This window comes from Canis aureus, chromosome 15, assembly GCF_053574225.1.
Source record: "Canis aureus isolate CA01 chromosome 15, VMU_Caureus_v.1.0, whole genome shotgun sequence".
In the NCBI taxonomy this organism is placed as follows: domain Eukaryota; kingdom Metazoa; phylum Chordata; class Mammalia; order Carnivora; family Canidae; genus Canis; species Canis aureus.
Genome location: NC_135625.1, coordinates 23121523 through 23144075, shown reverse-complemented (window position 1 = coordinate 23144075; position 22553 = coordinate 23121523). Strand labels below are relative to the sequence as shown.

Genomic DNA, 22553 nt, shown 5'->3' with positions numbered 1-22553 from the left:
TCACAACATTGGACTGTGTGATGAGTAAAAGCACTGCCTTCGGTTTGTGCCTGTGCCTCACTCAACCTTCTCCTTAAGTTGCTAGAATTTCACCCAGTAAAGGAGATTCAGCCTTAATCTCCAAGTTCATATATCCATGTTCTTCTTGCCCCAAAGTGAGCAATTTGTAATAATTTACCCAGTAATAAATAAATGATCGCATTGTGATGAAACAAATGGCCTTTAATCACAGAATGTTTGTTGTGGCCTTAATAAATATTGATTACCATCTTGATTATAATGATGTGATCTGTTACAATAAATTTTTAAGTAAATACTACTACACCTGCACGCAACCGGAGGAAGGCTTGATATCAGTCCAGCAACAAGAGTTCTCTTTCCAACCTTCCGCATTCTCAACTGCCATTTGTTTTGAAAGGGATTTTAAAGGAACATTAAACATTTCGCAAACTTGCTTTTTGTGCTCAGTGATTTATTTCTTGTTAGAACAGTTTTTCAAGCTAATTAAGATAAATTGTTTGTAATGAACAGAAACCTGGCATTCACCGACTAGCTTGAAGTCTGAGTTCTCAATGAGTGAAAGAAGAGGAACCTTGAAATTAAGTAGGGATTACTTATTCTGTAATTTGCTGGTCAAAAAGAGTACATATTCACCATTCAGTTTACTGTCCACAGGACCTTGTGTTTTCTAAAGCAGTGCCAATATGTAAAACAAGACTTGCTGGCTAATTCATGGGTTAAAAATCTTTTTACAAGGTCAGAAGTCCAAATCTGAGTGCAACTGGAAAGAGTAGGACTTTTCTCTGAAATGGGTCAGTTGACTTTCTTCAGAGATGTTTCTTTGTGCTTCCTACTTTCAGATTGTCTTCATTTCCTCGAAATGCCTCAGCTAAATGTCATTTTAGAAGGAAAAGGATGCTCAACAGACTGAACTTTGTGACCCTTATGAAATGACACATTTTTTCCTCTTATATAAAGGTATGGGATTGAACTAGATGATCTTTTCAGACCCTGGCAACCCCGAAATTCCGTAATTCTAACTAGTTTTTCTTCATTTTCACGTATTCTCATTGCATTCTGAGTAACTTCCCATGCCTACATTTGCAGTACAGGAGGATCTAAGCCAGTGGTTCTTGGACCAAATTATAGCCAACAAAGGAGCACAAGTGGTGTTAACATTCAAATTTCTTGCTTCTCTCCCTAGTGCTTAGGTTTAATAGATCTAGGGTGGGCTTAAGAATTAGTGTGTTGAGAGAATACCTATGTCAGTTCTGCAGCATATATCCTTATGAAAAGAAAAATAGTTTGGTAGCTTATTTATCAGTTTTATTTAATACCAAACCATTCAATTGCAGGCTGTGTGAACACCAGCTAACATCATGCTGATCATCATCTATTATAAGCACACAAAGCTTACTACTTAATATCAAGAAAGCCAATTTTTATAGAACTTTGCTGTATTAAGATGTCTCTTTTTCTTTAAATAGCTTTTTATAAAGGGATATAAAAGGGAGAGGATATTGAGACAAAGATAAAAACTTCATTCTAACTACAAGAAAATCATTTCTCAGTCTTTGTGTGGAGAAAAATATGGTTCAAGATCTAGGATTCCATGTAGCTTAGCCAGGTATAAATTAAGATGGCTGATGAATTGAATGCATGGTTATTTTAAGCCATAAAAAAAAAAAAAAAAGAGCTGGGTTATTTTGTTTACATTTTATCACATTACATTCCAAAGTACTTTAAGACATCTGGAGTAGAGCTCCTTGAGTTTACTGCATGTCAGCACAACCCTTCTTGCTGCCCCTTGGACAACTAAATGAATTTGGCAGCCTGTGAATCAGAGGCTCCCAGCACAGATTCTTCTGTGCCTTGTCCATACAGGTTGTCTCCATGGCCACTTGTGTGTTGGTCTGTCCTTTGCTGTTTTCCTAGGAAACCCACTATCTTCGACATTTTCTGATTTTAAAGACTTTTACTGAATATTTGAAGATACCAGGGAAAGGCATGTGACATGCATTCATTGACTTCTTTACCCACCTCTCCACTGTTGTCTCTCACCTTTTTAAGTCTGTAAAGTAGAAACTGCCCTGTTTCAGAAATTGCCCTGTTTCAGTAGATACACAATTCACAATTCAGGGATACACAATTTCCTTTTGTCATGACATGTTTTCTAGAAAACTGTGTCAGATGAATATTTCTCCTTGCCTACCTGGTTACCTATGGGACCTCTGCCATGTTAATACATATTTCATATAAAAAGTTTAGAATGCTAGTTTATTATTTGTTTGATTCTAAAACTTTTCAAACCTTTAATGGCCTGTTGGATTCTGTATTTTTCCATGGATGAGGAAGTGAGAACTATAATAATCTACTTGGCCAAACACATGATTATTTTTTCCCCCCATGGAACCCTTAATGACATCTCATAGTGCATTAGTGTCCTGTGGAGCAGTTTTAGAAACTTACTCTCAGGAAAGATGGTGTTGATTTTCCATTGTGTGCTGGTGAGGAATGTGAACCAGGGAGAAGACAGCAGCCTGTTGGGCTGCACTTGAATTTCAGGCAAAGGAACAGGGTATAGCCAGAAGGTAAAATGGCACGTTTTTACACATGTACTTCAAAATATCCAATTTTCCCATCAGGATCCTCTTTTAAGTGGTTCTCAACTCAACCTTTGTGAATATCAGGACCCTTCTTTCATGTCAAAATCTTGAGTTTTCCCACATGATTAAGTTATTATGCTTTGGTTCTATGATTCAGAAAATATATAATAATAAGAGCTACTAAGATAAAGCAAGATAAACCTATTCAGCTATAAGAAAGTTAAAATCCAGAACACTGATGACGCCAAATGCCAGTAGGGATATAGAACAACCAGAACTTTCTCATTGCTGGTGGGAATGCAAAATGGTATAGCCACTCTGGAAGTACTTACAAAATTAAACAATTTCTTACAAAATTAAACAGACTCTTACCATATGACCCAGTTGTCACCCTCCTTGATACTTACCCGAACAAACTTAAAACATATCCACACAAAGACCTGCACACTAATGGCTATAGTACCTTTATTCATAATTGCCAAAACTTTGAAGGCATCTTGACTGCTTTAGGTGAATGGATACATAAACTGTGGTGAAGGCAGACAATGGGGTATTATTCAGCAATAAAAAGAAAGAGACTGTCAAGCTATGAAACCTTGGCACATAGTCCTAAATTAAAGAAGGCAATCTGTAAAGGCTACATACTACTGTATGATTCCAGCTACATGACATGCTAGAAAAGGCAAATCTATGGAATCAGTGAAAAGGTCAGTGGTTGTCAGGTGTTCAGGGGGAGGCAGAGATGCATAGACAGAGCACGGAGGATTTTTAGGGCAGTAAAACTACTCTGTATGATACTACAAATGGTGGGTACATATCATTATACATCGATCAAAGCTCAAAGACTGTACCAAAGCAAGAGTGAACCCTAATGTAAATTATAGACTTTAGGGGGTAATGCTATGTCAGTGTACATTCATTGTTTGGAACTCTGGTTCAGGATATTGATAGTGAAGAAAACTGTGCATGTGTGGGAGTAGAGGGGAAATGGGAACTCTCCATACTTGTTGTGAACCAAAAACTGCTCCAAAAAAAAAAAAAAAGTCTATTAAAAATTAAATCATTACAAAATACAGTTACTGTTTGATCTAGCAAATACATCCTTGGGCATTTATCCCAGAGAAATAAAAACTTATGTACACAACATGCACACACACACATAAGCTATAAGCTATAAGTTACTTTACAGTCTATTATTCAGAATAGCAGCTTGCGATTCTTTTGAAAAAGAGTACCTGGTGCAGTGTCGAATGAGGGACGTCTTGAAGGTTGTTGGGGACTGGCAGGTTAGGTACCACTGCCTTCTGGTGAAGTGGCAAAATTTGGAGCTTTTGTGATTCTAGCATCAAAGTCTCCATCTTACACAGGTTATTTGCATCATATAAGCATCATTTTGAGTTTCTGCACACATGTGCTACTTGTATATTGATATTTTCAGCCAAACTCTTCAATGTAGAAGAATGGTCACTGCAGTTCAGCGTAAATGTCAGCACCAAGCACATATTGAACATCTTTCTTGGACTCCCCCTATTGTCATATTCAGGATATGAAGTTGGAACCCAGGCCTCTCTTAGCACATCAGTTGCTGTTCACTTAATCCCATGTGCTCTACAATAGCAAAGCCCTTCACCTAATGGGCAGTTTTTTAAAATGACCTAACAAGTTGTTTGGAATATTTCGTTGAGATATTTATTACTTTGCATTTACATCGTTTGTTTGTGGTCAGACTGTACCTGCTTAACCACTTGGTGGATATTTAATTTAGTGTATATTAGCATGTGTTTATTGGTCTCACTGTCATGCTTATAATATGGATATGCTTTGTAGAGTATCTTCTGTGGGCTGGGAAACTATGTTGGTGGGTTTTCTTTGTAACTAACATATACTGACAATCTCATAATAATCTTGCAAAATAGATGTACCATTTTACAGATTAAAATACTACAAGGCCCAACAAGGTGAAGAAATTTGGGAATGGTGACTGAGCTCATAAGTAGCAGAACTATGATTTGAGCCCAAATTACCTAGAATTTAAATGATAGTAGATTTGATGGTGTGAGGATTAACTTCTATAGCATTAGACAAGGACTAATTTTTCATGGCATGTTTCTTTGTCATAACACCTGGTGGTTAAGAGCCTTGGCTCTAAACTGCCAGGATTAGAATCCTGGTTACATCCTATGTTTGTGAGCAAGCTACTAATTTCTTTGTGCTTGCATTACCCATCTTACTATGGAATAACAATAAACTTGTATTATAAAATTGCTATGAAAATCAAATGAACCGACATATGTAAATCTGTTTAAAATAGTGACTAGTACATAGTAAGCAATCAATTTATATTAGTTATTATTATTATTAAATATTTTAAAAATAAACATTTTAGGTGATATTATCACATTATCATTGTAGAATGTGTACAAGCTTTCAGTGCCAATGACCAATGCGTGAGACTCTGATTACTCAATTTTCTCCTTTCACCATGGAATGCACTGGAACCGACAAGGTCCCTGACCCAAACTGGACTGTTGGATTTGTCCCCGAACATCTCTATTAGCAGCCTCAGATTGTTGGCCTGCCACCATCTCTCTGATTGTAGAAATGGCACATATTTGGAAGATGCTTAAAATGAAGGCTGTGAGACCAGAATTTTCTATTTTGGAAAATGCTATGAAGCATAAACCATATAGCATCCTTTTATTGCAGGGAATATGATATTATTTTTATTTTTTTATTCATAATTTGGTACCTGGGATAACTTAGTGTCAGGGTTGATAAGGACTCAAGGTATTACAAAGTAGGTTTAGAAATGCATTTGCAAGTCCTGATGTTCTGTAAGAAAAATGTCTTAAAACATCAAGGTTGTTCTATGTTAGGTTACATAGTTTAAAATTACATTAGTTGTAGAAACATCAACTTTGCTGACATCAGATACATTTCTCCCTGAGAGGAAGATTGAAAACAGCCTTATGAGACAGTTAACCAGGGCAGGAGGCTGTATTTTTGACACAACTTGATGTTCATTCATTGGGCTAATATGATTATATTCAGCATCTCACACAAAGGAAACACTTATTCATACACATTAAAAATATATATGAACTTGTTTGTCGTAGAATCCAGTACACAAACTCTTTCCTTCACTGGTCTTTTAAGGTCAGAATTCATATTTCTACGATATGCATTCAAACCATGACTGTTTACCATGGGGTTGACTTTTCTTTGATCTTAAAAAGATTTTTTTTTCCCAACAGTGACATGAGAACACTCAAATACAATTGAGCTCCAACTCTGTATCCCAAGATGATGATTTTACATAGGCTAGATCTAATGCTACCAGGGTAAATAGTATAAGGAAGTGGTTCTTTTTGTGTCAGGTCATTAGCAACCATGTATATGAAAGAAATTAGGATCTTTTAAGTTAGGACCCAGTATACTATTTTATAATTAACCTATAATTTATTTCAAAAGTAGAAGTTTACAGAGTAATTTGGATAAAACATTCCAGATATTTAGGTAAACAGTTGCCATGAATAGGCGTTAGTTATTTCATCTTCCATATGGTGGACAAAACACATATGCCATGTGAGTTATATTTAATGAGGAAAACAATAACAAAGACCAAGAATCCCTAAAATGAAAAACACTCCACAAGGACTTATCAGGTGAGAACTTGGAAGAGATGCAGACAGAATGCTTTTCCTGTTGCTTCCAAAAGCCTGAGGTGAGGAGAGGTAAGATTTAAGTCAGAAACAGAATGCAGGGGATCCCTGGGTGGCTCAGCGGTTTGGTGCCTGCCTTCGGCCCAGGGTGTGATCCTGGAGTCCCCGGGTCGAGTCCCGGTATCAGGCTCCCTGCATGGAGCCTGCTTCTCCCTCTGCCTGTGTCTCTGCCTCTCTCCCTCTCTGTGTCTCTCATGAATAAATAAATAAAAGAAAGAAAGAAAGAAAGAAAGAAAGAAAGAAAGAAAGAAAGAAACAGAATGCACATCTCATTAAAAAAATGGTCTTAAACAGTTGAAAGTCTTTAATTTCCAGCTTATGAATGTGCTCCTCTTGTAGCTGGCAGAGAAAGAGAAAAGAAACATGGTTTTTCTTCCTTTCTTAAGGTAATTAAAGGTCTGGTGTATCTTTAAACTGTTTTATTCTTACAAAGAAAGAAAATGATGGAAACTGTGTTTAAAAAATGTAATAGATGCTTCTCAAAGAAATGAACATAATACATTTGGGGATAAGATCACAGCACAATGAATGAAAATTTTAGCTCTCACATTTTAAACTTGCATAGCCAGAGGAGCGTGGCTAGAGAATATGAACTTAAATAATTTTCTGTTAGTACCTGCAGCATTTGTGGAAATTTCTGAATACATTAAGAGAATCATTTAGATAGAGTGTTGAAAAAAATAGAGGGTTGAAGCATAATATTTCTATTTGATTGGACTCTGAGTTGGTTAAATCGAAATGGAGCATTATGATAAAAATGAACCTGAGGACCCTTAGTAGGTATATGTCATCAGTAAAAAATGTCATTTACAGCAACAAAATACTACAAGACAATTACTACAAAATAATGAGTAATGAATTCAGGAAATGGTGGTTGGGCTCCATGAAAAGAATTGATGGACTCAATATGGTTCTTACTGCTTTTTCTAAGGGTGTCCACCATATGAAAAACTCACAAAGGAAGCACCAAAGAGGCCAGAACAGAACCATTGGTTGATTTATCTACTTTTTTTCTCACTCCCTCTAGAAAATCTGTAAAAGTCTTGCCAATTAGGCCTGAAGGAAACAAACACATGTGTGGTCCAATTGGAGGAGCGAGAAAGCATTGGTGGCAAAGAAGAGCACATTCCACATGTTTGCTAAGTGCCATGTCTGTTAGTAATTATATTACAATCCATTTGGAACATATTAAAAAAAAATCCAGAATAACGCCTAAACTACTTAGTACCAGCCCCCAAAACTCTTTAGTATGTTTTACCACTAGATAAACATAAAAACTAAAAGTAGTCTTGAGAAAATTTCCTTGATTTAACAGGATAATTTTATGTTTATTGATTATAATAATACAGAAATTAGGGGTTGTGTTTTGCGTGTTTTTTAAATTTCAGTTTTCTAGTGATCCAGTTTTTATTCTATTTAACAAAATATTGATTCTGCAACAAACTGGAAAAAAACAAACAAACAAACAAACAAAAAAAACCCTGATTCTTTACCGTAGATAGTTGAGAAATCCAGGTTTGGATTGTAGCTAAATGAAAGAGCCAAATAGAAAAACTACAATGTGCACTCCTGAGCCTGTCCACTGCCTGTTCTGGATTTTGTTTTGGTTTGTTTTGTATTTAATTGCCCCAAAAACAAACCTGCCTTCATGTATGAAAGTTTGCAATTGATCTGATGATAGGGAGTACTAACTTTGAACCTCAACTGGGCAAAATATTACCAGCTCTTCAAAAAAAAAAAAAAATTCCATTCTTCTCATAGTAGGTTTTTTTTTTTTCCATGAGTGGATTTATATTATAAAAATGTGTACTCAATTTTTATTATATTCTGAATTTCAACAATAAAAATTTGTGGAAATTTGTTTTCTCCCTTATTATATATGTACCTACTTGGTGTCCTTGAATTTTTTCATATTGACCCACAAAGCCTAAAATATTTTACAACCTGGTCTTTTAAGGAAAAACTTTGTCAACCACTGAGATAGAGACAGGTTTCAACTCATAAGCATTCTTGCAAATGCAAAAATGTGCATGTTCTTTAAGCTCAAACAGTAAATATTTTATATATATCTGCATGTGATATAATTCAAATACATACAGATACAATTATAAACAAATTCAAATTAAGTTTTATAAATGTGTAACTTTTTAATTAGGTATTTTATTTTTGTGTATTTATATATACATTTGTATCATAAAGTAATGCATGAAACTTATTTTTTTTTAAAAATAGGGAAGGATATCAAATGAAAGCCAGAAGATTCCTTTGATTTCTTTCCAAACTCAATCTAGCTCTCTAGATAAAGCTTTGAACCATTTCTTTTTAAAAATTCTGCTGATGGTTAGTACTATAATTATAAATAATATGCTTCTTTACAATTTCTAGTTTTAGATATTACCTCTTAACTCCCTTCCATGGAGGAGGAAGGATTCAGCTTATTTAATATGACTTCTGCTTTCCCTCTTCTTGTAGACTAAGGAAAGCTAATATTTTAGTTCTTCCACTGATATCATTAGACTTTTAAATAATTTACATAAATGTTTCATTTTCTCCCCCAACAAGTTTTAAACCTCTCTTGATGCCCCAATGTATTAAGGCCCCTATCTCTTGCTGCATACCCCCTTCCCCAATTTTTTTTCTCATCTTCTATTAGCTGTGCTTTCATATAGGCAAAACTGGTAACATTTGCTTTCAGATCTGCAAGTATTAGATCTTTTTTTTTTTTAAGCCAGTCTTAATATTTGAAAATAAATACATGGCCTTGTATTTTTTTTCCCTCCATATCCTCAGTTTGGTAATTGCTTCCAAGATTGGCTTAAAATGCAAGTTATTCCAATAATTAAAGGATTTTTGTTTTAACTATTGTACAAGAGATACTTTTCAATAGTCCCACTCCTTTCCTTCAAAAATTCCCATTCGATGTTTACTGGACTATTTTCATCTAGCCTTAATTTCTTTGGCTTTTTCCCTCATGCTCTATCTTTGCCTTTTTATTTTATATTCTGGAAAATTTCCCGTACTTTTTTTTTTTCCATCTGACTTATGATCTTTAGCTCAGTGCATAATTACCTGACAATCTGAGCTTTAATTTCTAATATCTATGTCTTATTTTCTTATGTTCTTTTCTCATAGCAACTTCTTCTTATTTTATGTCTATACATGTTCTCGAACCCCCTAAGAAATTAGAATTGTTTGAAGTTCTTTCCTTATTTTTTGCAGTATCATTTTTGTTGCCCCCAGGATCAGTTATCCTCATTGTTTATGGTGGTGTTTCTCTTTCATAATCCTATTTTACCACAAATGTGTGGTGTCCTTGCAGCCTGGATATGTGATGTCTCCTACAGTGCCTTCTACCTTCTTCCTGGCCAATGGCACATCATAGATAGGATTTTGGAGCTGGAGTAGAGGCTATATGGGACATGGAGAGATAACAAAGTGAAAGCTCCTTTAAAGCACCCACAAGTCAGAGGGCATTTCTGAGACAGTGGAAATAAAGAAATTCCTCACTCTCACACTTCACCTAGACAGTGGTCTTCATTTGGATGTATTCCAGAAAGAAGAAGGTACATAGAAAATACAAAACTATAATAAACATCCTAATTGCCTAAAATATAATGACCATTTAGACAGACTAACCTTCTAGATAGATAGTTTATAGACCAACATGTTCAGATGCAATGAAATATTTGGGCTCTACTGATCAACTTTACATAATAACAGAATAAGGATACTAGTTATTCTAGATGGGATGCTTTAAATCTACCAAGAGACTCTGTAACCTCAACCCTTAATACAAAATGTCACTTCTTAACACAAAAAGAAAGACCACTCTAGACTTACTGTGCACATTCTAAAACCTGTGGAGTTCCCTGCCTACACTTCCCTGGCTATTTTCATAGGGGGAGAGGTTGGACTGAGACCATTAGGACTCTATGGACCACCTTTTATTTCCTCCATTTATAAAATATTTAGAAATACCTCCCTAAGTTCCAGCTTGGCAAGGATTTCACTTGTTCATGCAAGCCAATGTGCATTTAAGCATTCATTGCTCAGAAGAAAACCATGCCAATTTAGGAATGTTGGCAATGACAGACAAAAGGTCAATAATGATTTCAAGTATACGGGGTTTACTTAGTCTTTTGAAATTAATCTAACAATTTCTACCAGCATGCAAGTTTTTAACATCAGTCATGATTTTGATCCTAAGAAGGCATTTAATAACAATTTTATAACCCTTATTCTCAGTCTGCATAACCCTTATTCTCAGGCTACTTCAGCAATATTTGCTGGTTTCTTCTAAAACTGTTTTAGTCATTGACTTAATCTTACTCACCAAATATTATATTGAAAGAACAAAATGGTTAATCAGATTACAAATAAAATATGTGAATAATTATATTAATATTGTGTTAATAATAAATATTGGATAAAACTAACATCCATAAAGGTCTAATGACTGACCTGATTAAGGCAGCTGAAATTACTTTACTTCACATGGCAGATAGTGAGAATCTGTTAGAAATGATTAATTTTTATGAACAAAATATTATAGATTCCAAGTCATACTATTAAAAATTGTATTTAATAAAACAAACATTGGAAAGGAACAATATTTTTAAGGCAATATGTATATCATCTAAAATGAAGTTAAAAAGAGTAAGTTGAATAAACCATTCATTGTATTTGTTTTTATTTCTTCACATTTAAAATGATTAGAATTTCAGTTGAGGCCTTAAATACTTACTGTGTTAGTAAACATATGTAACCAAATGACTTTTGGTATGAAAAAGCATGGATGGATATACAACTCAACAAAAATGCATTTTATGCTTCTCATTTCATATATGAACCTGACACTCTTATGGTATCTATTTCCCATGTTCTTCTACATCTCTAGCATCTGTCCCAATTCCAAAACCTTCAGCTTCTCTCTTTTTTTTTTTATGTAAAAGATCTGTGTAAGATAAATTCTCAATACCCTCATTCATTCAACACAATGCCTACTATGTACCAAATACATTGGAATTTGGAATTTCCAAAAAGTTCTAATTTGTTTTGTTTGGTTGGTTTGCTTTGTGAAAATTCTCTTTGATATTGCTTAAACTTGTGAGCTTCTAAAAAGAAAAGAAATATATTTTTCATATTGTTTAATGGAATGCTTTGCATGAAGAAGATAAAGTAAAGGTTTACAGATTTAACTAAATATGCTACAGCCATCTATTCAAGACTTGGTTGTGAAACAGATAGATTCTCCATTCCCTGGAATCTTATTTTCTTTCTAATCACCTCTCTTGGGGTCATACTTCTCTAAGTATCACCTTTACCTTTAATTTTACTGAAATCTCCTTCTCTCCTGAGAACTTCTTCCCCTGAAGTCCTTTCAGGCATTTTTTCCACAACCCAATTATATTGGTCCCTCTTGGGGGTGGTTGTTATCCTTCTCCTTTCTTATTGCCATATTCTCACTGGGAGGGTAGTAGGAGATGAGGACAGAGAAGTAACTCCTGGTCTTTTTCTCCAACCCCTGTTATCATTCTTGGAGATTTCAGTATCCATTAATCTTAGCTTCTCAGTTCCATTATTTAGATTTTTTTCCCCAATAATTGCATCCTCCTCTCCACTCCCATGATCCTAATTTAGACCATAACGTTTCCAAATTAAAACATCAAGCTTCAAAGTCTCTGATGACCACCTGGCATCTTTCCAAGTTACTCCATTAATGCTTCAAGCCCACCTCACCAGGACCTCAAATCCATGTCCCCTTTTTATGGTTCATTGTTCTTCTCACGTTCTCACTTCCCTTCTTACTTAGCTTAGAATTGATAGCTCAAAAAGACAGGACCACAATCCCTTTTGTAAAATCCTTGGAAACAAATGTGCCTCAGAATTCAAGATTTCTTTTACAAAATGTGAGAAAATATGCATAAAATTTATCCTTGTAACCTTATTTAAGTATTCAGTTAATTTGTATTAAATACATTCACATGGTAGCACAATCATTCTCCAGAACTCTTTTCATCTTGCAAAAATCAAATATTATACCCATAAGGCAAGAACTGTCCACCCCTCAGCTCGTCTTAGCCCCTGGCAACAACCCGTATAGTTTCCGTTTATTTGAATTTGATTATTCTAGGTACCTAATATAAGTGGAATCATACAGTATTTGTCTTTTCGTGACTGGTTTATTTTACTTAACATAATGTCCTCAAAATTTATCCATATTGCAGCATGTGTCAGAGTTTTCTATCTTTTTAAGGTTGAATAATTTTCCATTATAGGTGTAAACCACATTTTTTTTTTATCCATTCACCTGTTCATAGACCCTTGGGTTGCTAACAGGTTTTCGCTATTGTGAATAATGCTGCTATGAACAGGAGTATAATATATTTCTTCAATAGTCTGCTTCAGTTCTTTTGGGTGTGTCCTCAAAAATGGAATTGCTGGGTCATATGGTAATTCTAATTTTAATGTTTTGAGGAATTGCAATATTGTTTTCCACAGCAGCTACACCATTTTACATTCCAACTAACAATGCCCCAAGGTTCCAATTTCTTCACATTTTCACAAACATTTGTTTTCTGGGTTTTTGTTTGTTTGTTTTTTTATAGTAATCATCCCATTGTGTGAGGTGGTATCTCCTTGTGTTTTTGATTTGCATTTCCTAATAGTTAGAGATATGGAGCATCTTTTTACATTCTTATCCATTTTCTGTTTAATCATTTCCATGATGCCTTACAATCTCTATAATCACGTAAAACTATACTTGTGAATCCAGCTATTATTGTATACAACTTACTACTCTTATTAAACTAAACCACAATACTATGGATGATTATTTGAAATTACATATGTATAATGTTATCTGGGACTGAATGACTTACTTTCATGGTATTAAAATTGTTGTAATCTAAGTTTTAAAGGAAAGGAAATGTTCTAATGACTAGTTTTATTTATTTTTGACAGATTGTCAAATTTTTAGGAGCCACATGATGACTATAAGTATATAGCAGTCAAGAATTACAGAAATGCTTTCATTTTAAATATGTAATTTGTTTGGTTTCATTACAAAATTTATCTAGACAACTAAAAAAGAAAGTAAAATCAATACAATTTTCAACATTTGTGAACTCTTTAAGTTGAATGAATATTTTCATTTTGTAATGTATAAAATCAAATAAAATATAAAAATAATAAGCTCATGATGCAACATAATCTTAAAATTCCACTAGTGCAAAATTACACAAGTCATATATTTTTCAATGAGAGCTTAAAAACAATAAATCCTTAGTAGGTCAGAAATTTATCCCCAAAGATATTAAAAAGAAAACTATTAATAAAGAACTCTTGTTTAATTAGATTTTAGCTTAATTTGAAATTAGGGAGATACCTAATATGCAATATTTCTGACATAATTTTACTTTGAAAACCAGTATTTTCATTACATTTCCAAAGTCTAAAATGTGACTTCCTATAATGTTTATGTTGAACAAAACAAAGTTGTTTGGGAATTTACATGTAAGGTTGTTTGGGAATTTACATGTAAGTAAGTATATGTAAGATACTTATATTTATTTATTTATTTTTATTTTTAAATTTTTCAGATACTTATATTTATATGTAAGTATAAATAGCCGGAAAGAATTATACAAGATAAAACAGGATGTAAAATGCTCTACATTACCAACTTATTTTTTCACACACCACTTATAAATATAGTTGGACCTTTCTTTTTTTTAAAGATTTTATTTATTTATTCATGAAGACACAAAGAGAGAGAGAGACAGAGACAAAGGCAGAGGGAGAAGCAGGCTCCAAGCAGGCTCCATGCTGATGTGGGACTTGACCCCAGGACTCCAGGTTCACACCCTGGGCTGAAGGCAGGCGCTAAACCGCTGAGCCACCCAGAGATTTCTGAGTTGGGCCTTTTATAAGGAACAAAATTCTCAAACAATACAGCAGTGTTCATGAAGACTTGAATAAAAAGGAGACTCAGTCACATGGTAGGAAGAAATAGACTGACTAAAAATCAAATAACATATTATTATAAGATCTAGGATTATAAAGAGCAGACCTTAAATTTCCAAAGAGTTATTTAGGTCCTGCTCACACTATTCCCATATATCTGGAGGTAGCTCTATTAGTAGGCAGGCAACAGATACTGACTCTGATTACATTAAGCAGAAAATAAGAAAGTGGCAGACTATTGGAGAGTTCACAGAATCAAGGTGCAGTCTGGAAATTCAGGCTCTATAACCAGAGAAAAACCAAAGGATTAGCAAACTCAGCAAAGGTCAACACATGAGAACACTGTGGTTAAGACGGCTGTCTAGGACACTTGATGCTCTTGCTTGCCAGTAGACTCAGGACTCCAGGGCTAGTGCTGAAATTTTTTTTTAATCTACTTTATTGTCTAATGCATGCAATTTTAAATAAGTTTTGATGACTGTGTATACCTCTGAAATTACCATCTTGATCAAGACAGAACATTTTCATGTCCCAGACGTTCCCTTCATAGTCAACCTCCATTCTCACATCTGAATCAAAAATTGATTTATTTTTATCATTTTTGATTAATTTTGCCTGTTCTAGAAGGTCATTTAAATGCAAGGAATACACTATGCCGTCTTTTGCATGTGGCTCTTTTTCACTTGGCATAATGTTTTGGGATTTGTCCATATTGTTGTGTTTATTATTGTCAATTGTTTCATTTTAGGGCTTAGTTGTAGTCCTTGTAAATAATAATAATACATAAAAGTTAATCTCATATAAAAAATAAAATAAATAAATATATCACTATTCTTCAGTTGATGGGATTTGGGTTGAAATATTATTAACTATGCTGCTATCAACATTCTTGTAAAAGCCTTTGTATAGATATGTTTTCATTTCTCTTGAACAAATATGTAAGAGTAGAATTTCTGCATCATATTGTAAATGTGTGCTTTACATGAAATTGACAAAGTGTTCTCAAAGGCCACTGTATCATTTCACAGTTTTGCTGGCAATGTTTCAAATTCCATTTTCACCAGCATTTCATACCATCACTCTTTTTAAATTTTATCCATCCTAATGACTGCTAAGTAATATATTATAGGGTTTTAGTTTGTATTTCATTGATAACTGAGATGGAACATATTTTCACATGTTTCATGTGCTCGTGTTCATTGGCCTTTGTCCATCTTTTTTGGTGTGTCTGTTTAAGCCTCTTAGTTATCTTCTATTTGGGTTGGTTGGTTTCATGATTGGGTTGTAAGAGTTTTCTTAGTATTCTGGACACTAACACTTTGTCAGATATATGATTGTAGATATTTCTCCTAGTCTGGCTAGAATTTTTATTCTCTTTATGGTGATTTTTAAAGAGTGGAGTTAATTTGAAGTCCATTTTATCATTAAAAAAATGTTTAGTGTTTTTTGTGTAGTCTCTACAAGAAACTGTTGCCTATGTCAAGGTCACGACATTTTTTTTTCTATTTCCTTTTTAAAATTTTGTTGTTTAGGATTCACACTTAGGTCTATGATCCATTTTGAATTGATGTTTGTGTTGGTATGAGATAGTGTCAGGGTTTTATTTTTGTTTTTATTTTTGTTTCTTATTTGGATATTTCATTTTTCCACTATTGCTGAAAATAGCTTATTTTTTGTTCTTACTAAATTACTTTGATATCTTTATTTAAAAAAAATCAGTTGCTCATGTGTATAGGCCCATGTTGGACTCCATGGTGTATTTCAGTGATCGTTATGCCAACACAAAATTCTCTTGCTTACTGTAGCCATCTAATGAGTCCTGAAATCAGGTAGGCTAAATCTTAATTTTATTGTTCTTATTCTTCATCTTCCTTTTTTTTCATTTTAATAGGAAATTTGGGTTTACTAGATTCTTTGATTTTATCTGAAATTTAAAATCAGTTTACCAATTTAAAAAATAAATTAATAAGAGCCTGGCTGATTTTTGATTGACATTGCATTGAATTTCTAGACATGAAAGAATGGGCATCTTGTTAATATTAAGTCTCTCCAGTACTTTGCCCTGCAGATACCAGTTGCTTCAGCAGTCTCAGACTCTGATCTGCACTTCTCAGTTCAATGAGATGCACTCCTTACATGGACTCTAGCTATTTGTGTTTTGGTCAGAAAATTGTTCCCGGCTGAAAGCTGGGGCAAGAGGTGGTAACCAGGTTTCATCTCCTGGACATCCCCTTGTCTCAGGGATCACTTTCTTTTGCTCCTGTTATCCAATGCGTGGAAACCATTTTATTGTGTATTCTATCCACTTTTAGAATTGTTCATAGAGACCATTACTTTAGCATGGCTGGCAGCAGGAATGAACTGATGCTCAAATCTTAGTGCCTAGCTTGTCAGTGGACTTTCAAAGTTGATTGCCAAAGGCACCTGGGTGACTCAGTGGGGGAGCATCAGCTTTTGGCTCAAGTTGTGATCCTTGGGTCTGGGATGGAGTCCCACGTCGGGCTCCCTGCATGGAGCCTGCTTCTCCCTCTGCCTGTGTCTCTGCCTCTTTCTCTGTATCTCTCATGAATAAATAATAAAATGTAAAAAAAAAAAAGTTGACTGCCATTAATACTAAACCAACTGGGCTTTTGTCTTTGGGCTTCCATTTCTGTAGTCTGCAAAATGTGGAAAATAAGTCTCTACTTCATAAAGTTGTAAAGATTAAATGAGTAAAACTTTTAAAACATGGTCTGAAACATAAAAAGTATGTGAATATTAGCTATCTTATTATTTTTGAATCACTCCCTTAAGACTCAAAAGTCTAGAATAGAACCATGCAATTGGCAGACTCTAGTTTATGTGTTCCGTTGGTTCCTTTGATGCTAAGAGGGTAGGATAGCTAGTGCTTTTAACCTCGTAATCAGGAAATCTCTTGAGAAAGAAAGGGCTTGAGATGTTGAGTAGCAGAAAATTTAAAAAAATATCCTCTAGTACATTGAGTCAGGGGTTTGGACATTGAACCATGGAAAGGTAAAATCAATGAAGGTGCCTATGAAGGTTCTATTTAGCATAGTTTATGATCTAGCCATAAAAATATAATGAAACATGTATAGAATACAGTAACATGTATAATAAAAAAACCTCAAAGGCATTTTGCCATAATCTACCAATCTATCTTTTGTATGTCTTGCAAATTCCTTTTAAAAATGATATGTGTGCATGTATGTGTCTGTGTTTTTTTAACACAAAGCAGAGTTCTTATGCTTTATAAACAAAAATGTCCCTCATAGAACAAATAATCATGTTAATGTTTACTAAATGAATAAGATTTTTTTAGAATTCATGTAATTCAAAGCACTTTTCTCATTAAATATATATCACATTAATGCATGTATTTATCCATTAATCTTCTCAACCCCAAAATGTTTAAAAGCTATTTTGAAAGAATCCTAAGATACTCAATTTTTCAAAATACTGCAAATTAGTGGAAGATACGGAAGAACAAAGACATGATCAGACACTAGAGATAGCAGACAAGGAAGAAAATATGAAAAAGAATAATCAAAACAATTGAGTAGATTCAGAGGAACCATATTAGTTATTTCTATACTTTTGGTTTGTGATTCTATTATTTGAAGGTGTGTATGTGCTGAAAGTGAGGATTGAGTGGGAAAGGAACAGAGAGGGAGAGGAACATGAACTTAGCTTTAAAGATATCAGATTCCTTTATCATTAGTAGATAAAGCTCACCATTCCCTCTCAAGTTCAGGTAGACAGCTTTCTCTGAAAGACCTCAGTCACAGAATTTGCCCTGTTCTAAGTGAGCTCCCAGTGACAATGGCAAAAACCAGGATAAATCCCATTGTCTTTTGCAAAAGTAAAAAAACCTCCCACAGGCAAATATTTGCCACAATGGATTTCTCAGGATCCTTTCATCTTTCATCTTGTTCACTATATCCCAATTGTTTGTATCCCCTTGTCCATGAAGCACAAGTACTTTGTGGAAACTGACTGCCTTGCCTTCCTCCATTGGAATCAGAACACAATTTGGGCAAATGCAAATTATGACATTTTGTGCAGATTTCTTGGAAAGAAGTTGGATTGTTTTTCTAAGAAATATACTGGAAGAAACTATCTTTTTTCCTACTGAGTATAATTAAGTAAGCATGTCTCTCCTGTTAGCAGCTGGTCTCCATCTTTTGACCAGAAGGAGAGGTTTAGATTAAAGTTAGAGCCAATTTTGAATTGAAATAATACCACTGAAGACAGAGAAAGAAGAGATTGAAGAAGTTTGTCTTTGGTAATATCATTGTGCCACTTGACCAAGTCTTCTGAGCCAGTGATTCAATGATAATTTGAGTTTCATTTATCACTGCATACAAAAGGTTCCTAAATAATACACTCCCGTAGAATGACAACTTCTAGTCATTCTCTACCTGAAAATATTTATCTACAGAGAATTCTTATTCCCTTTTGTCTAACATTAAAAAAAAAAAACACCATAATTTGAAATCATAGCTCTGTCTACTCAGCCATTTTCTCACCAGATAATGTAATTTCAGTTATTTGAACTGGATCCCATATGTCTATTTTTTAATTTAAATTGCCTTCTTTGTTTTTCATATTTCCCTTACATAACCAGATATTTCTGAGTCAACATTGGTCATTCCTTCTCCAATTATCTTAGTACATATGGATTTTCCCTTGCATACTCTTCATTCATCAATGTTACAATCTCAAATACCAGAGGGAATCAGAGAGCTTACCAAAGATACCATTTATCTTAAAAGGATGAGTGACCTAATGTCTAGTGAAAGTAAGTATACATGATGGAGGAAATTAATATTAGAAAATTAACATTAAGGAGTTCTCTTAAGTAGAAAATAAAAATAATCACTTTAATGACATTTATCATAGAGATTGGAGGTACTACTTACTCCCTTTTGGTTACTAAAGAAATAATTATTTTTGGACTTTTTCTCCAAACCTTTTCAAGTCTTTCTTAATATCTTAGATTTTCATTATCTAAAATTGGGGTATACAATTGGAATACAAAACTTGCTGGTTTTGTGCATTTTCATTAAAAATATGTTTTGAAAAAGTTGTGATTAAAAAGCTAGACTAAAACCTTTGGCATTAGGCAGAGGAATAAACAATGACAAATTAATAGGAAACAAAACTACTAGTAATAGCTTCCATAAGGCAATGATTCATGAATTCATAGGGACTCATGAGAGTCTTCTTGGTTTTAGAAACTGATCACTTAATTTATTAACTTTATAGCAGTTTATCCTTACATTTCTATTGTGAATATTTACTTTGTGATATTATGAAAACAAGCATCTTTATCTATATTTCTTTTTTTTTTTTTTTTTTTTTTTTTTGAATAGGCACAGAGGGCACCTGCACGCCTTCAGACCAGTCTGCAACTTCAGGCTGAGTAGCAGTGAACTCAGGAGCTGGAGCCGTCCATTCACCCTGAAATTCCTCCTTAGTTACAGCCTTTTCAGCAGCAGCCTGTTCTTCCTTTTCAATCTCTTCAGGATCTCTGTAGAAGTAGAGATCAGGCATGACTTCCCATGGGTGCTCACGGGAAATGGTGCCACGCATGCGCAGGACTTCCTGGGCTAGCATCCACCACATCAGACCCACTGAGTGAGCTCCCTTTTAAGGACCTCATTGCACGATTCATCAAGTTGCTCTGAAAACCGAAAAAGCCCAGTAATGCCTGAGTCGCCCAAATAGTTAAGAAATATGGAGAAAAACAGAAAACACAGACCATCTAAAAAACGGGTTCTCCTTAAAGCTCTGACATATCTGAATTCTACTTGTAGCAAGAATTACTATCAAACTCCACTCATTGGGCCAGAGACCCTTGTGGTGCTAGCGAAAAGACTTGCCCCTCATGTAGCACACTACCTACACTTGTGAGTTCATCGGCCAGCCAGTGGCCTCAACTCCAAGCTCTAACAATGTGCAGTTATCTATATTTCATCAAAGGTAATTTTATTCCTTATCGAAAGTATCCCTACTCTTCATCTAATTCAGATTTTTTCTTTTCTCAATAGAATCAGAGCTAAGTGGAAATAGGTGGTCTACAGATTCATCTGTTGGAATAAAATATAACACTAGTTGGAGAAAGTTGAAGATCCTTTGTATTAGAGACAGCTAATGCCTGTCCAAATAAATGCAAAGTGAGAACAAAATTAAGGAGGCAGCAGCATGCTTCTATGATTCGGTGTTTATGTGTTTGTGAGTATGAGTTTAAGTATAGCTTCGTTTAGAGAAAGGGATAATTTTTTAAATGCATAAGAAGGTCTTTTTTTTTAAGATTTTATTTATTTATTCATGAGAGACACACACACACAGAGGCAGAGACACAGGCAGAGGGAGGAAAAGCAGGCTCCATGCAAGGAGCCCCATAAGGGACTTAACCCCAGGACTCTAGGATCAGGCCCTGAGCCAGAAGCTCAAAGGCTGAGCCACCCAGGGGTCCCTCATAAGAAGGTCTTAAATACCTGAGGAAATAAAAGAAAATATTTGCTTTAGGTCTATATTTATGACTTTTTCTCATTATTAAGTTTCCTGGTACATGGAAAAATATTAAAAGATGAGATATATTCTCAAATTTTTTTAGGTATACTTTATGCAGAGCATCAGACATTTTAGCAATAATAATGAAGAGCCATCTATTGTAGATGGAAAAAGTCTAAATTCAATAGAAAATATAGACTAAGTGCTTTTGCAGTCATATGGATGGATTTGTGTTAAACAACTGTAGTTTCTCACCTCTTGGTCCCTGACTGATACATTACACATATTTCAAGTAGATGGTCAGGATGGAAGAAGGCTCTAGAAACAAGTGACCCAAAGACCAACAGAATTACCTTGGTGAGCTGAAGTAAATGAAACACATGGGCACCTCTTTTGGATGCAGGTATAGAAAAATGCATGCAAATACAGTGAGACATTCTCCAGAAAAGAAATGTCTTCTGGGAAGGCATTATTCTTTTCCAATATAGGGTATTGGGTCCCCTTGCTCTCTTTTCTTTCTTCAATTTCTGGATTTTGCAATTAAAATAAAGAGATTAGCCACGACAGATAGGAGTTCTTTTTAATAAGAGTAAGATATATTATTATAAAATCACACAACCCCTCATATACTAGCAGACTTTTGAAAAAAGAACAGTACTTTTTCAATCAAGTCAAAATATTTCTTAATTAAAATATGCTTGTGATAAATGCCCTTTTCCGTTCGTGTGTATGCACCCAATCCTGGTTGATCTTCTATTTATTGCCAGTCGTAAAACTTCCTGCATATTTGGGAGGAATTCTTAATGCTGGCAAGTCTTTGCAAAAGAATGCATTAGTGTTTGACAGGGACAGCCGAGCTGACCTTGGGAGGCCACTGAAAAATGTTTCACTAAACCAAATAGGAGTCCAAAGAGCAATTGAAGGGTAGAGATTGAATGATGAGAAAATGGGGAAAGTAAGTAAGGTGAAAACAGGGAAGAGTTTGGGAGAGAGCCTATTAGCAGAAACAAATTAAAATAAATAATTAGGCACCCAGTGTGATTGTAAAGAAATGAGATAAATGTTCCTGCGTGGCTTATGGAAATGTCTTCTTCCTTCAGAATCACACCATGCTCTTAAATCTGCTCACATTTGTCTCCTGCTGATCCCCATAGCAACGAATTTCCCATTAAGCGAACTTTGAAAATATGAAAAGTCTTAATTTATGAACTTCTCAAGGGCAAAAAATCATGTCCTTCATAATTGCATAGCCAGTCCTTAACACAGTGTGTGGCACGTTGGGTACATACAGGAAATATTTAGTGAGCAAATATATTAATAAAAAGAATTACACTTTAAATAGAAATTTAAATGTAATTAAAGTCTTAATTACACTTAAAACTTAATATTTATAAGTTCTCTCAACTTTCCATTTTTCCCTGAGTTTGAGCTAATTTATTTCACGTAGTTAATTTATCTTTGAAACTGTTTATTAAAGATTAGCAAATTTTAATTAGTTTTTTAGAAAATATAAATAAAACATTTTCTTTTTTAAAAATTAATTAATTTATTTATTCATGAGAGACACAGAGAGAAACGGAGAGGCAGAGACACAGGCAGAGGGAGAAGCAGGCTCCACACAGGAAGCCTGATGTGAGACTCAATCGCGGGTCTCCAGGATCATGCCCTGGGCTGAAGGCAGATGCTAAACCACTGAGCCACCCAGGGATCCCAATAAAACATTTTCAAAAATTATTGAGCACTA

The 22553-nt window shown here is 34.5% G+C and overlaps 2 long non-coding RNA genes and 1 other non-coding gene across 3 annotated transcripts in view; 1 reads left to right on the top strand and 2 right to left on the bottom strand.

Moving 5' to 3' along the window:
* Positions 1-376, bottom strand: part of LOC144283970 (uncharacterized) — a 28118-nt gene extending 27742 nt beyond the window's left edge. The window contains exon 1 of the long non-coding RNA XR_013352450.1: positions 326-376. This is a non-coding gene — a long non-coding RNA (uncharacterized LOC144283970). The remainder of the gene's footprint in view (positions 1-325) is intronic.
* On the top strand, positions 296-20477 carry LOC144283971 (uncharacterized). The gene is made up of 4 exons (XR_013352454.1): positions 296-603; positions 861-978; positions 18918-19091; positions 20344-20477. It is a non-coding gene; the product is annotated as an uncharacterized LOC144283971 (long non-coding RNA).
* On the bottom strand, positions 20102-20256 carry LOC144285180 (small nucleolar RNA SNORA62/SNORA6 family). The gene has a single exon (XR_013353563.1). It is a non-coding gene; the product is annotated as a small nucleolar RNA SNORA62/SNORA6 family (small nucleolar RNA).
* Positions 20478-22553: the final 2076 nt, after the last annotated feature.